General features: G+C 47.7%; 1 protein-coding gene across 2 annotated transcripts in view; it reads left to right on the top strand.

Moving 5' to 3' along the window:
- DRD2 (dopamine receptor D2) overlaps window positions 1-14,596 on the top strand; it is a 72,438-nt gene that overhangs the window by 27,776 nt on the left and 30,066 nt on the right. The gene's annotated exons all lie outside the window — the stretch shown is intronic.

Below are 14,596 nucleotides of genomic sequence, written 5' to 3'. Positions count from 1 at the left end.
TGAATTAAGTTAGACCTCTGTTTACTTCACCTAGAACCCTTCCACTTGCACAGCTCAAGTAAGATCAACCATCTGATGCCATAGGGCTCTGGGGCAGGCTGTTCAGACTGCTGCTTTCACTCTGCTGTGCATTAGGGCCTGGAGACCATGTGGAGTTTGAAGAAAGAGCCTGTGAGCAAGAGTGTTGAGATGTGAGTTCTGATTCTGATTTTGCTACTAATTAGCAAGTGACCTTGAGCAAACTAATAAGCCTCTTGGGCCACCTTCAAGCTCAACTCTTAAAGACGGAGTAATAACCCTGACTTTCTTGGTCAGAGGGCTGTTGTGAGGCCTTTGAAGAACACAATATCTTTAACTGTGGCTTTTGCTTAGCTTTGGTGTTTTTGATGCCGTGAGTGGTGGACGCAAGCTGGGTCGGCTCCATAAAAGTGGTTTGGCTAAAATAGTATGAGAATTAGTTGCCAGCATTTTAAAATAAGGGTATTTCAAACAAAAGTCCAGATTTCGGTCTTTTGAAACACTTTGAAACGCTGTTGCATTCTCATGTGGCAACAGCAGACTGACTGAAGGGCCTCCTTTAATGGGGCATGTTTTCCCCAGTTTGAATTCGTGTTCATTGAGGGTGCCTCCAGGTGCCAGGTGCTGGGGGTAGATGCAAATAAAATGTGAACTATTAACCTTGCAGCGTGACAAGTGCAGCAAATAGGGCTGGCGCCAATGTGAGCAGTAGCTCAGGGAGCAGTTGGTCTCCCGACTGGAATGCGCCCCTGCCCCAGACTCCTTCCTGGGCTTTCAGCCATCTCACTCTGACTTTGGGGCGACTCTTCACTTCTCTCGTGGTCTCTCTGGCTCCAGTTCTTGGAAGACCCATCTGGTTTGTCTCGCCAGATATGAAGGCTAGCTCTGTTCTTTCCTCAACTATTACTCCAGCTTAAAATCTTAAAAATTTTTTTATTGTTATTCAATTACAGTTGTCTGCATTTTCTCCCCATCCCTCCACCCCACCCCCAGCTTAAAATCTTCTTTTATTTTTTTTTGTAGACACTATTGCAGATGTCCCCACTCCTTTACCCACCTCCACCCAGCCCCCAACCTCCTTCCCTCTGGCTGTCACCACACTGTTGTCTGTGTCCATGAGTTAAGCATATTTGTTCTTAAGATCTGGACCTAGCCTCCCAGCAGGTGCCCTGAGCAGACACCACTTTGGTGGGAACAGCTCTCTGTTACTCTGGCACCCTGCCTGCACAGCAGTCCCTCATCCCACAGATTTTGTGGGTGTGGGCTTAGTGGCAGAAGCATGGTACTTTCCAAGACCTGCCCTTGGCCCAGTGTGATCTGTGCCTGTTGGAAGGACACCTGTAGTTCACAGCTCATTTGCATAGCACAGGTGCTCACCATGCCTACACCTAATGAGAGATTAGCCCTTTCTCTCATCTGCCCACCTTCCCAGGAAATCTCAGGTGCTCTTTTCCCCCAGGGATCTGGGATGCTCCTCAGCTTTATAATGAGAATTAGTTATATATGTCAGAGGGAAGAGGGCCAATGAGCTTGGGCAATTGGGGAAAGTCTCTTCTAGGAGAATCCCTAAAGGCAAATCCTTCAAGGTGAGTAGGATTTGGGCAGTTGGGACCAGAGGCAGGTGGAGAAATGATGGCTTTCAAAGTTGAGAGAATGAGGGGAATGAGGCAAAGAGAGGAGATAGGAAAAGCCACAGATCGGATCAGCTCCAACTAGAGTATAGCCTTGTCACAGGAGAGCAAAAGGTGTAATTTCGGAAGGTCAAAGGTAGAGAGCAAAGAACTTGGACTTTGTCCTTCAGGGAAGTCATTGAAGGTGTTTTGAGCAAGGCAAGGACGCGAGCCTAGAGCCATGACTTTGGGAGGTGGACTTGGTGGCTCATGTGGGATGGTTAGGAAGTGAGGGTGTAGGTAGCAGGGGAGAAGAGGCTCCGGGTTCCAGTTCCCCTGACTCCTTACATCTGTGCCATCCAGGCTTCTGGCATGCAGGCCTGGTCTTACCACGTAGACCGAGCTGGGTACAGCTCCTTTGGAAGTGGCCAAGGAGAGCTACCCTGCTCCTTGCCAACCCTCCTTACCTCAGCAGAACCCGAATGAATTCTGGGCCCAGGCCTCTCTGGGAAGCGAGACCAGTTTAAAGAAGGCACAGGGCAGAATGCTTTGCTCTTTCCATCAGGTGAACATGGTCAGTGTCACCAGGCCCCTCTGGTTCTGCCTTCTACGGTTCCTTCTCTCTCAGCTGGGCCGGGAGTGGGGGAAGTGGTTCATGCTGCTGTGACTACTGAGACCTGGCTCCTTCAGAGGGAAAATATTGTGGCGGGGACTCCTGGGCTAATTACAGTGGGGAGCAACTCTGAGAGGAGTCTCTGTGTTTCCAGGAATAGCCAGGGAGTTCCCCAGGGCAGTGACATGGTTCCTAGCCACAGCTCACCTAGCCTGGGGTGGGTGCTGAAAACACAGTAACTAGTTGGTTGCCCCCAAGTCTGGGCTGCCCAGGTTGAAGCTGGCCGCTGCTCATTGCTCTGGGCTACCCTTAAGGCTCATGTGCTCCCCAGACCTCAGGACCAGAGATCTCAGCAGGATGTGACAAGAGTGTCAAAACATGTTTATGAGTCTTCCTGTCTTGAAGCTCCTTATCCCTGATCACTCACCCACCAACTCCTGGTCGTCTGGCTCCATCTCAGAGAGCCATGAAGACTTACTTCTCAGCCTGATGGTCCTCTGAGCATACTCTCTGTTGTTAGGCCCCACCCTCTGAAACTCCTCAGGATCCATTTGTGGGGGCTTATCCTCACCACAACCACAGCCGTCTACTTTCATGGGCAGTAACCATGTGCAGATGATTGTTCCCAGACTGAGATGGGAGAATGCCCTGGGCACTCTGAGCATCCTCCTTCCTGCCTGTGCTGAGAGGTCACATTGTGGCAGGGTGGGAGGGCACTGGGAGGATGAGGGCTTGGGGGCCCTCTAGTAGCCACACATATTTGTTAGAACAGGAAAATGAGGCTCAGAGGAGGAAGTGACTTGCTGGAGGCCACACAGCTGGAAGTGTGGGCAGAGCTGAGCTAGCCCTGAGGCTGGTCCAGAGCTCTTTCCCTACGCACCCTGTGCCTGTCCTTGTTTCCTGTGTGCACACTGTCCCAGAGCTCTGCCTTCGTTCCCTGCTGCCCAGGGAGCCTGCTTGGTCTTGCTTGTTCGCAAGGTGGATAGTGGCTGCATTGGCTGACTCCAGAGTTACGTGAGTGCCGAAACAAGTTGCATCTTCGTTTCTTTCTTCCTTTTTCTTTTCTTCAGAGGGTGGTATGAAAGCATTACAAATTGGTAACATTTTCTTTTTCTTGTTTTCTCAGCTGCTTCCATCCACCCATGCTAGGCATTCTGTGCAACAGAGATGTGCTAGAAATCTCAAATTTAATAGGAAACCCAAGGGAGCAGGCCAGGAAAGGTGCAGGAATGGGAGAAGATTTTATGATTTTTAAAAACATCACGGAGACTGTGCAATTCGCCAGTGCAGCGACAGCAAGGGCAGACATGGGCGCAGTGGAACGGAATAAGGCCTGCAAGGCAGTGGTCTCCTGATCTCATCCCAGGCTTCCTTCAGTCCAGACCCAGAGTGGGTGGGGGCTGCTGTCTCTGGAGGCTGGAGCAGAATTGGGACAAGTTTGGATTTCCAAGGGCTGTGATATGCACTGAATCTGTCCCCAAGTGCTCTGGGGGCTTCGACACAGATCTGTACCTGCTCGGTGTCTGTGCAGTACTCTCCTCAGCCCAGTTCCAGCCCTGCTTAAGTCAAGGCTGCAGACAAGATCAGAGGTGGCATATCAGGGTCTGTTGCACCAGCCTGTCAGCACTCGTGGCAGGTGGACAGGCAGATGGGAAAGTGTTGCTGGTTCCATGAAAACTCCTCCCACTTTGAAAACAGAGATTATGCCTTACTGTAGGTGAAACATCATCTTCATTTGCCACAGACACCTACTTCCTAAATGGTGCCAGTATGACTGACTTCATGTCTGGATAGGACTTCTTTCTGTTTGATTATACATTACCAGGAGGCCAAGGTCAGTGAACCTGGCTTTGATGATGGCAGCAAGAACATGGGTTTTAGAGAGCCAGAGGGGCCTGGGTTAGCATCCCAGATCTGCTGACTAGCTGTATGGTCACAAAGTTTCTCAGTGGAATTACAGGCGGGAACAAGCACCTTATTCCACAAAAGACAGCCGATATCTCCACACATTGGCATGACAAATGCTACCGGTTTCTTTTTCTTGTGTTCACAACTATGTGCATCAACCGATATTGTAAAATAGGGTCATTATACTGACAGTAGACTGAGCAGACTGTGTGAGGCTCAGCAGTGATGGGGTAAAATATCCAAGAGAGTATCTTGCATTCTTGGTACATTAGTAGGGGTCCCCCAGCTCAGGGGAGAGAGGGCTCGGCAACTGGACACATCCAGGCCTCAGTCCTCCCCTGCGCTTATAGCTGGACTGGATTATGAACTGCCTCAGCCTCACCTGCTTCATCTGTAGTAAAAGGATTAATAATATTTACCTTTATTGAGTCTTCAATTTTTAAACCTTTATTTAAGGTTTATTTTAAGAATAAGAAAGAAGGTATTTACAGTACACAACAGTGTCCCATACACAGCAAATGGTCAATAAATAGTAGCTATTATTACTAATACTGCTGTGGTGTGGGTAAGAGTCTGTTTTCTCTAGCACTAGCAGCACCTTGTGCCTGACTCAATGTCAGGGGGTAGAAACTGGTCTTCTCAGCAGAAATGACTGTAAGGAAAACTTGGGTGCCTGGGTAATTAGGGGTAGGACCCATGGACCTCAGGCTCAGGAAGCAGCTCTGCTGTCATGCCCCAGGGAGCACCCCTGGAAAGTGTGAGTCAGCAGGTAGAGCCCAGAACCTCCATCTGCTTCACATGCATGAATTATGGTCCATGTTCCCAGCAGAAGTGATGCAGGTCCCCATGGCCTGACAGGAAGTCGCAGGAGGAGGAGCACACATAGGTCAGACAGAGAGACAAACTTCCTGGACAGGGATAATGAACAGTTCACTGCAACTCACAGAATCTCTCTGGAAATGCGCCAGAACCATGGCTGGGAAGAGCCTCCCTGGCTGGTCACTGTCTGCATCTCTGTATCCAGCACTGACTCTGGGGACAGGCTCCCCTTGGGTAGAGCCCTGTTTCTGCCACCTACCATCTGGGGCTGTGGATATATAATTGAACCTCTCTGGACTCAGTCACCTGAAAACTGGGGGCATTGTGAGAATTAAAGGAGCAAAAGGAGGATACCTATATAAGGAATGTCACTGTCCCTGGAATATGGTAGGTGATGAAAATGACCAGTTTTAAAAATTGATCAGTTGGTAGATATTACTTTCCCTCTTTATCCTCTGCCTTCTGCCCCTTGCACCAGAAGCTTGACTCATACCTGACACTCTACCTACCTATGGCTGAGTGGGTAGAAAACCTCTTCTTGTCCTAGGAGGACTTCCAGTACCCTTGCCTGCAGGTGGGAGCTGTGGCCCAGCCCCTTCACACAGACACCTGGGTGTCGGAGGTGCCTCCCACCTGACCATTCAGTGTGCCGCCGTGGGATGCCTATTTTCTGTTTGAGATAATTTTAGGCTTATAGGAGAATTGCAAAAGTAGTACAGAGAGTTCCCATACACCCTTCACCTAGCTTCCCCTAATGTTCGATCCTACCTATGGTGCAATTGTCAAAAGTAAGAAAGCAAAGTGCGTTCCATACTATTAACTAAATGACATGTTTTATTTGGAGTTGCCCAGGTCTTCTGCTCACGTCCTTTTCTGGCTCAGGATCTAATCCAGGTCTCCACATTTTGTTTAGTTGTCATGTCTCCTTAGTCTCCTCCAGTCTGTGACAGTCCCTTGCTCTTCCCTTGTCTTTCAGGACTTGAGACTTTTTTAAACTATTTTTTTAATCCTCACCTGAGGATATATATTTATTGACTTTAGAGAGAAAGGGAGACGGGGGGGGGGCAGGGAAGAAAGGGAGGAGGGGAGAAAGAGAGAGAAACACTGATCGGTTGCCTCCCATTCACATCTCATCCAGGGATCAAACCCTCAACCTAGATTATCTGCTCTTAGCAGGGATCAAACCCACAAGTTTTTGGTATACAGAACACTGCTCCAACCAACCGGGCCACACTGGCCAGGGAAAGACTTTTGAAGAGTACTAGCAAGGAGTGTGCAGATTGTGGGATGCCTATTTTAAACACCTGTGACGAAGCAGGCAGCACAAGGTTTCTCTAGTCTTGCTTTCATACTTTTTTTACTTATGTTTTTCTAGATTCCCAGAGCCTTTGCTTCTGCCAAAAATCTGCCCAGTAGAGTGAAAGATCCCATTTAGCTACCAAGTGGTAGAAAGTTAACCTGTTTAGTGTGCCACATTAGCCATGCCGCCTTCCCTCCATAAAGGTGTGTCCTCTCTCTGACCCACACTGTACAGCTGTGCTCACATCTGAGCCTTAGCTGGGGAGCCAGCCACTCTGTCTAACTTGTAGACGCCATGAGATGGGGGCTTGCCTCTGGTGCACTGCTGTATCCCCAGGTCCTAGTCGGTGCTGCATGTAACAGGAGCTCCACAGACGTGCTGAATAAATGACCGATCGCCATCACCATCAGGTACCATTTACAGGTGGCCCATGGAGTGCAAGGGGCAGGCATGCAGGCTCTAGAAGCATAGGGACATACAGCCCTGGGGAGATCAAAAACATACAGAAAAGGCTAACATACTGGCCAAACAATACAGTGGAGGCCCTCTTGGCCAGTATGGTTGACAGATCAGTAGAAGAAGTTTACTAAAGAGAGGATTCACTTAAAAATGATACTTCAAACATTTCATTTTACCTTAGAACATTCATTTAATAAGCTTTTTGTGTATATCTTGGGTCTTTTCTTTGAGTTCGAGTCCACCACTTGGCGTTTTGCCTCATCTTGTTTGCATTTGTTTCCATGATGCTGTGTATACAACTTCAAGTAATTTTACTTTTGTTTTTTAAAGCAGAGCAAAGATTTAAGCTTGTTAAACAGTACAAATATAGGCTCCTAGATTATCAGAATTTTTAGAGTTATCTCACTCACATATAACTAGTCAGGATTTTTGTTTGTTTCTAGTGATTTTTTAATAAAAAAGTCCCCAGTGCATTGAACTTAGTTTGTATGAAATTCATATTTCAATTTGGTATTCACATTTTTTATTGTTATTCAATTACACTTGTCTGCATTTTCTCCCCATCCCTCCACCCCACCCCAGCCAAACCCACCTCCCTCCCCTGCCTTCACCCTCCCCCTTGATTATTTTTGTTGTTCATGAAATTGGGAACTAGATTCATGGCAGTAACGAGGACCATTGTGAGACAGGTTTGGGGTCGGATCTAGCTGACTGGTAAGCACACAGCTTCCCAAGAGTGCCAGGAGAGTGTGCAGGGCACAGCTCCCTAGGGCAAGCATGCTGTGTGCCCTGGGCATCAGTTAGCATCCCTTCCTGAGAGAATGATTGGAGAACAGTGATTAATCCAATGTGCCAACAACCTGGAGGGCACTGAAGTGCTGTTAAAGTATGTGATCTTTCATTTCAGTTTAGTTGTCATTTGCTGAGCTCCCACTCTCTGCCTAGCATTTGCCAGATGCTGGAAGAGAAAAAGAGGAAAAAGACGCCAACCTTGCCATGAAACAACACAGGAGATGGGAAGAGACACACTTACAGGTTTCGACACCACAAGCACCACAGGCAAATAGTGTGCTGTGAGATTGAAGAGAATAAACACGTGCTTCTCCCTGGGGGAGATCATGGAAGGCTTCTTGGAGGACGTAACAGTAAAGACCATAAGTGAGAAAGGAATTTGGAAGAGGCAGAGGCCACTGAGCATCATCCTCTCAAAAAAGTCAAGATGTTGGTATTCTCTGAAATAGAAGCAAGAGGTACCAGCAGCAGCTGGGTCCACCTGTTTACTGTCATCACCATCCATCCCAGTGGGGACAGGATTCTTGGGCGTCTGCTCCATGAAGTTCACCCTGGTATATTTGTCAGAATTACAGGTAAGGAAGGTGGGAGGGGACAGCAGAACCAGCCTTCCTGCAGGGGGCCCAGCCACTGCGCACAGTTATGGAGGCAGTGAAGATAATCAGTCGGGCACCTCTCCCAGGTTGTGGCAGCCCTGCCTCTTAGACCAGCACGTACAGTAAACTCCAGACCTCCGCTTGTCTCCTGCCATGACGATGGGATGTTTTGTTTCAACCTGTGGCACACACCCCAGTTGCTGAAGAGATTACCACCTCCTGAGCCACAAATATAATTAGATGATCAGTCATAGAAAGTCTAAAGCAAAGACAACTTTTGGGGAGAGAGATTTATTTTTACTGTGTTGCTTTGACTATCAGCTGGGCATAAAAGGCTGCAAGGGAGCTTCACCTTCAGAAACAGTAGGACAGGGACCTTGAGAGAGAGAGAGGGCTGAAGACTCTAGACAGGGCTGGGGAGTGGTAGAAAAACCTCTTCTTTGCCTCGAAGACTCTTGTGTTTCCTAAAGCCTCCTCGGCCTATAGGTGCCATCTTCCTGACACTACCAGCCTTCATGGGGAGAATCAGGTAAGAGGGCATTAGGGCCTCATTCAGACATAGCCTTGGTAGTTCAGGAACATGTTAACAACTCTGTTACCACGGGCCCTGTTATAAAACAGGGGACTCAAACTTAAATGTATTCTGGGGCCTGGCAGTAAATGTAATTTAAGTGAAACCAACTTGATGTTGGACTATGAGGAATGGTGGGGACTATGGTAAACTTAAGGGCATTGCACCCTCATTGGCTGGGGCTGGATGGGTGACAGGAGGAAGGGGACTTTCCAGAGCCTTGGGGCTTTAATCTTTTCAAACTGAGGCACCTGGGGAGAATGTAAAGGTTGGGGAACACAGGGTAGAACTGTAGCTCCGTCTTCCATCCTCCTCTTCTTCCTCTTAGGAGTGCAGACACAGCCTCTTCCCCATAAGCTGGGCACTCCTTGGTTTAGGGAGGGACTCTGCCTTTTGTAATCACTATGTTCCTGAGTAAAGAGGGCTGCCTCGACCTGACCCCAGCTTATTGTGGCCTTGCAAGAATGTTGACCCAGTGTTTCCAAAACTTTGTGATTCTTTTTATAAGAGAAGCTAGAGATCTGCATTTTAATATTAAATCTTCAAATTTTAAATACTGGTGATAAATTATAATTTTTCAACAATACTATGTGAACCCAACACAGCGTAACTGCAAGATAACTATGGCCCATAGGCTCCCAGTTTGTAGCCTCCGGTATGCAAGGGATTAGCTAACCATCACTGAGTCTCCATTGCTGGCGTGGTGAGGACTATGCCTAAGCAGTGGGCAGCCTTGCAAGTAAGAATTTTACCAGCCTGCCATGGCCAGCTCTCATTTCCCCATGCAGTAACATGGGTTGATTCCATGCTCTGGCCTGCCCAAAGTTGTTACTGCCTTGGGGTGTATGGCATGGGCCTCATTATATGAAGATAGCAAGCTGTTTTTCAGGTACACATTGGCTTGAGCTCCTTGGATGGTGACTGTGTGTGGGAGGGCATGAGCTGCACGTGAAAGCCAAGGAGCGTTGGCCTCGGTGGGTTCTTTACACAAACTTGGCAGCTCCACCTGATCCCCGGGAAGAGCTTCCCCTCCCTCCTGCCACAGCCATCAAAGCTCTCGTCAGCCTGTGCCTCGGGGAGCTGTCACAGCCTCATTACTGCTAATTCATCTTCACTTAGTGCATCAAAGGCTGATTTATCAAACTGGGTGGGCGCAGAGGAAGTTTGATTAGTGACATTATGTTGTTTGCCATGACGAGCTCAGAAAACTTAGCTCATCTGTGTCCCTGGAGTCCCAAGATGCAACTGAAGTGTTTATGTTCTGCCTTAGAAATTCTCAGGATTGAAAGCCAGTGTGGCAGCTCCAGCCAGAGGGCCTTCCTTAGTGATGTTCCGAAGGATGCCTGTCTCCCTCCTTGCCTCCCTTGCCCTCTCCCACACTCCACAGGTGGGAGAGCCAAAGGCCGAGGAGGGCACAGTTATCAAAAGAGGGCCTCAAGTGAGCAGGCTCCCTGGCCCCACCCCTGTCCTCTGTAGGTGAGCAGCTCTCCTGCCTGGGAATTCGGTCATCTTCTCATACAATGAAGCCCTCCTGGATTTGGATTATTTGCCTCTGCTGTTGACTTCGTGATTGACTATGTTGGGCTGCTGAACAGAACATCCTGAGATTCAGCCCTTCCCTTAGGCTCCTGGGGAAGAATGGGCCAGAAAAGCTCCTGAAGAAATCATCTCAAGAAGCAAAGTTCCATAAAGAAATCCACCAGGCCTGTGGCCCTGGGTGTCACCCTGAATGTCTGGCCACTGCCCCAGAGCACATAACCCTTGGTGCGCATGGCTCCACCAGTATCCAGTGGAAAGCAGGAGAAGCATCAGGCTTGCGAAAAGCAGCCCTTAGAAAGAAAGGGTTCAAAGCAGAGGGTTATTGCCAGGAAGTGAACAGGCTAGAGGGGGATTGTGTACCAGCAGGTTCCGAATGCCCACTGTTGCCCACCTGGAAGGACAGGAATGAAGGAGATGAGTGTATGTAAGAAGTGGGATGAATTTAGGTTAGACTCAGGAGAGATACCCATGGAGCCTCCAGCATCATTCTCCTTCAGCTGATGTAATATGTTTGAAAATGTAGATGATGATAATAAGAGTGACCATGTTGGATGCTAATACCTGTTATTTATTGAGTCCTTCCTATGAGCTGGAAGAGACACCTATAGGGTAAAGCAAGGGACCCATCTAGAGACCTTATCTGAAGTTCTGGTAGCAAATGGCCCTGTGAACTTGGGTAAGTCCTTTCACTTTTTGGGTCTTGGTGTTTAATCTATAAAATAAAGAGGTTAGCTGAAATCTTCTCTAAGGTTTCTTCCCAGGATAAAATGGAATATTATACATTTTTCGAGGTTAGCGCACAAGAGACTATGAACAACTGAGTACATTCTCTGGGCCAGAGCCTAGGCTAAAGGCTTAATGTATCTCGTTAACCTTCAGAGCAACCCCATGAGGAAGGCAGTCTCACCTGTTTCAGAGCTATGCAAAGCAGCACTGTTGCTACCAGTGTCCACTGGCACCACCAACGCTCAGTAACATTTGTCAAACTAGTAGCCTTCCCAGTAGGTGCTAAGGATATACGACAGGTTTAAGACAACCTCTGCCCATCAGACACATCGGAGGGATGGGCCAGACACAGGAGCAGTAAGTGTGAGAGAACACATTCGAACAGCAGTCGAACAGTACAACCACCTTTGCTGGCTAACGGCTCCTGTAGGCACAATCAACTTAGAAACGGCCAAAGGGAGGTCTCAAGTTCTAACATTTTTGTCAGACTTTAGATTTCACAAGTAGTTTGAAATATATCATTTTATTTGATTTTCCTCCACTCTCTGAAATTTGGTGTGATTGCTTTCATTATTAAATTATTACTAATTATTAATTATTAAATTACTAATTAGAGAAGTGCATCATCCTAGGGAACTGGATTATCCTTCTGCATGTCAGACAGCCACTGGCATGCATTGGATTATTAGATGAAAGAATCCAGTGAGGACATCGCTCCGTCCCTCACAGAGTCCTCCAGGTCTCACTGTGGGCCTGGCCTAGCTCTGCCTTCAAAAAGAGAGACTCTCTTAGCTGTTGTTGTATTGTTAGAATTTACCAGCAAGGCTACAGGCCAAGCAGGGATTCTTTTCCTTGAAGATTTAGTGGGAAAACACAAGGTTGCTATAAATCTGCATGGAGACTAACCAAGGTCACCTGCTGGGTGCCCTCAACATCTCAGGGCTTGAGCTCAGGGCTGGGTGGTGGGACCTTCATACATGTTGGGCCTGGCTCATTCTCTCTGGAGTATGCAGAGGACTGAAGCCTCAGAAAAATAGGGGGTCTGTCTCTCTCAGGGCCCCTCACACAGCTCAGCTCCATCTGTCTGGCAGTGGTGGCAGCCCTCTTAATGATATTAGCTGACAGTTACAGAGCATCTACCATGTCCTGGCTCCTTCATTTGCATTTTTTGAGTTAATTTTATAACCATGCCAGTGAAGAGGGAGTCACTGTCTCCCATTTACAGATGAGAAGACTGAGGCCCAGAGTGATCCCACTGTCAAGGCCACACTGCCAGTTAAGTGTCGGAGGTGAGACTGAAATACTGGGCTGCCTGTCTGATTAAAAAAAAAGACCCCATTGATTTCTTTCCTTCAGTTCTCAGGATCGAAGGAAGCTGCTCCCCTTTATATTCTGGACATTGAGGCTTAGAAAAACCTCAAATGTTGGAGACAGGGCTGTGCAGGCACGAGAATATGCCGCAACCGGTGGGCACACAGCTATTGGGACTCTGCCCATCTCTGTGGTTGCCCTTCTGACCTACGGTCACCATGTGGGAGAGGAAGTTAGGGGCTCTGTCCCTGCCCCCAGACTGTCCTGGGGCAGGGAAGAGGCCTCCTGCTCCCTTCTGAGGCTATGCCCATGTTGCCCCTCCTCTGAATGAGGTACCAGGAGCTCAGACAGGCAAGAGGCCCAGGCCCATAGTGCCGCCCCTGTTGGTGGGCCCACACTCCATGGAAAGAAAGGAAACACAGGAGTGGCAGGAAGAAGTTGGGCTGAACTGGTCTGCAGGGAAGAGCCCACAGGCAGCTCCTGGGCTCAGACAGGGTGAGGTGAGCCACCAGTTCTTGCTCACACTCCTCTGCTCTACCCTAAATCCAGCATGTGCCGTCCTCAGAGCTCACTTTACCCAAGCAGCGTGGTGCTGTGGAGTCTGCAAGAACATCACTTTTTGTAAAACATCCCACTGCCCAGTGGCACTCAGGACTCTAAGGAAACTTGGGTGCCTGGACTCTAATTTCCCTCTTTATAAGGCAGTGAGGGGTTCCACTGGGGGCCTTTGTGTACACCAGTCTGAGACCTAACAGCCTGGTGGGGTGAGGCCCTGGACACACCTTTGAAGGCACCATGTTTGTAGTTCAGATAACGACATCTGTCCTGCAGATGGGTCTGAGTTCTTAGATTCTGAAGAACTTACCCCCTCCTACTCCCAGATCCTCATCAAACCCAGACACAACTGCTGGTATAAGGAACAGAGTCTGGGTTCTGGAGGCAGGTAGACCTGTGTTCATAACCCATTGCACTTGGGTGAACTTGGGCGAATTACTCAACCTCTTTGTTCCTGTTTCTTCCTCTTTAACATGGAAGTAATAGCTCATAGGGCTGTTGTACAGATTAAGTGAAATAATATATGCACAGTGCTTCACACCACGACTGGGATAGAATAGGATCTCAGCAGCTGTTACTTTTGTCATTAGAGTAGATGTCTACCCCCCACCTCCTGTCTCTACCAGCTGAGCCACACCCTCTGTGAAAGAGGGGAGATGGCCCATTAGACCAAAGCAGTCGTGTCTTTGAGAAAGGGTCCTGGAACTCCAGCTGTACTGGATAGAAGCAAAGGGGTGGTGGGGACAGAGGGAGAGTCTGTCAGGCCTGATGGGCAAGAAAGGAAGCCAGCATCTATAATAAGACAAAATGGTCAGCAAGACAGCCCCAAGTCTGGTTTGCACCCATATCTGGGGAGGGAGGCTGTAGAGGTTAAATAGCAGATCAGACTTTAAAAGAAAAACAATTTGTTATAGAAAATTTCAAGCATATTCTTTAAAAAGAATAATACAGTGAACCCAGCTTCAGGCACAATCAACTTACGGCAAATTTTGTTCATTTATATGTCCCCAGATATTCTTTCAAAATAAATCACAGAACTCATGTAACTGTATCTGTAAATATTTCAGTAGGTATGTCTAAAAAATAAGGATTCTTAAAAAGTTAACTGGAATGTCACTGCCACATCTAAACATTATTATCAATAATTCCTTAATATTAAAAATCTACTCTTCAAATTTTTAATTGTCTCATGAATGTTAAAGATCTTTAAAAACCTGGTTTCTTCGAATCAAGATTCAAATAAGGTCCACACTTTGCAATTGACTGATGGCTCTTAAGTTGCTTTTATTACAGAACCCTCCCCCTCCATCTCTTTTTTTGTTTCTGTGCAATTTATTTTTGGAATAAACCAGGTCATTTGTCCTGAAGCCTTTTTCACAATCTGGATTTTGCTGATTGCATTCCTGTGAAGTTTTACCTTCATTTTGTCTTTGAGGTACCACACCAAATAGTTATTAGTGTGCATCAATTTAAATGTTGCCCCCACCTTTCACCTTTATGGCAAAAGAAGTGCCCGCTTGCCAGAGCTGGAGGACAGGGTGACATGGGGAGAGGGTCCCCAGCAGCAGGATGCTGGCTATTATTTGGACTCAACCCTCTTTTTATGAACAGGGATGTGTTTTCATAAAGTAGAGCAATTTTCTGCCAAATAGTGAGGATTGTTTTTCCTTCTTCTAGAGCAATAAGGTTCAGGATTTGTCTCCCTCTTGACTTTCAAGAGCGTGTTTTCTCAGTTCTTTCCTGAAATTAAAGTAAAGGTCAAGGAGGCTGGTCTGAGAC

The sequence above is a fragment of the Desmodus rotundus genome, chromosome 5 (genome assembly GCF_022682495.2).
Source record: "Desmodus rotundus isolate HL8 chromosome 5, HLdesRot8A.1, whole genome shotgun sequence".
NCBI lineage: Eukaryota > Metazoa > Chordata > Mammalia > Chiroptera > Phyllostomidae > Desmodus > Desmodus rotundus.
Note: the sequence above shows the minus strand (reverse complement) of the source record. Positions and strands in the feature narration are given on the sequence as shown.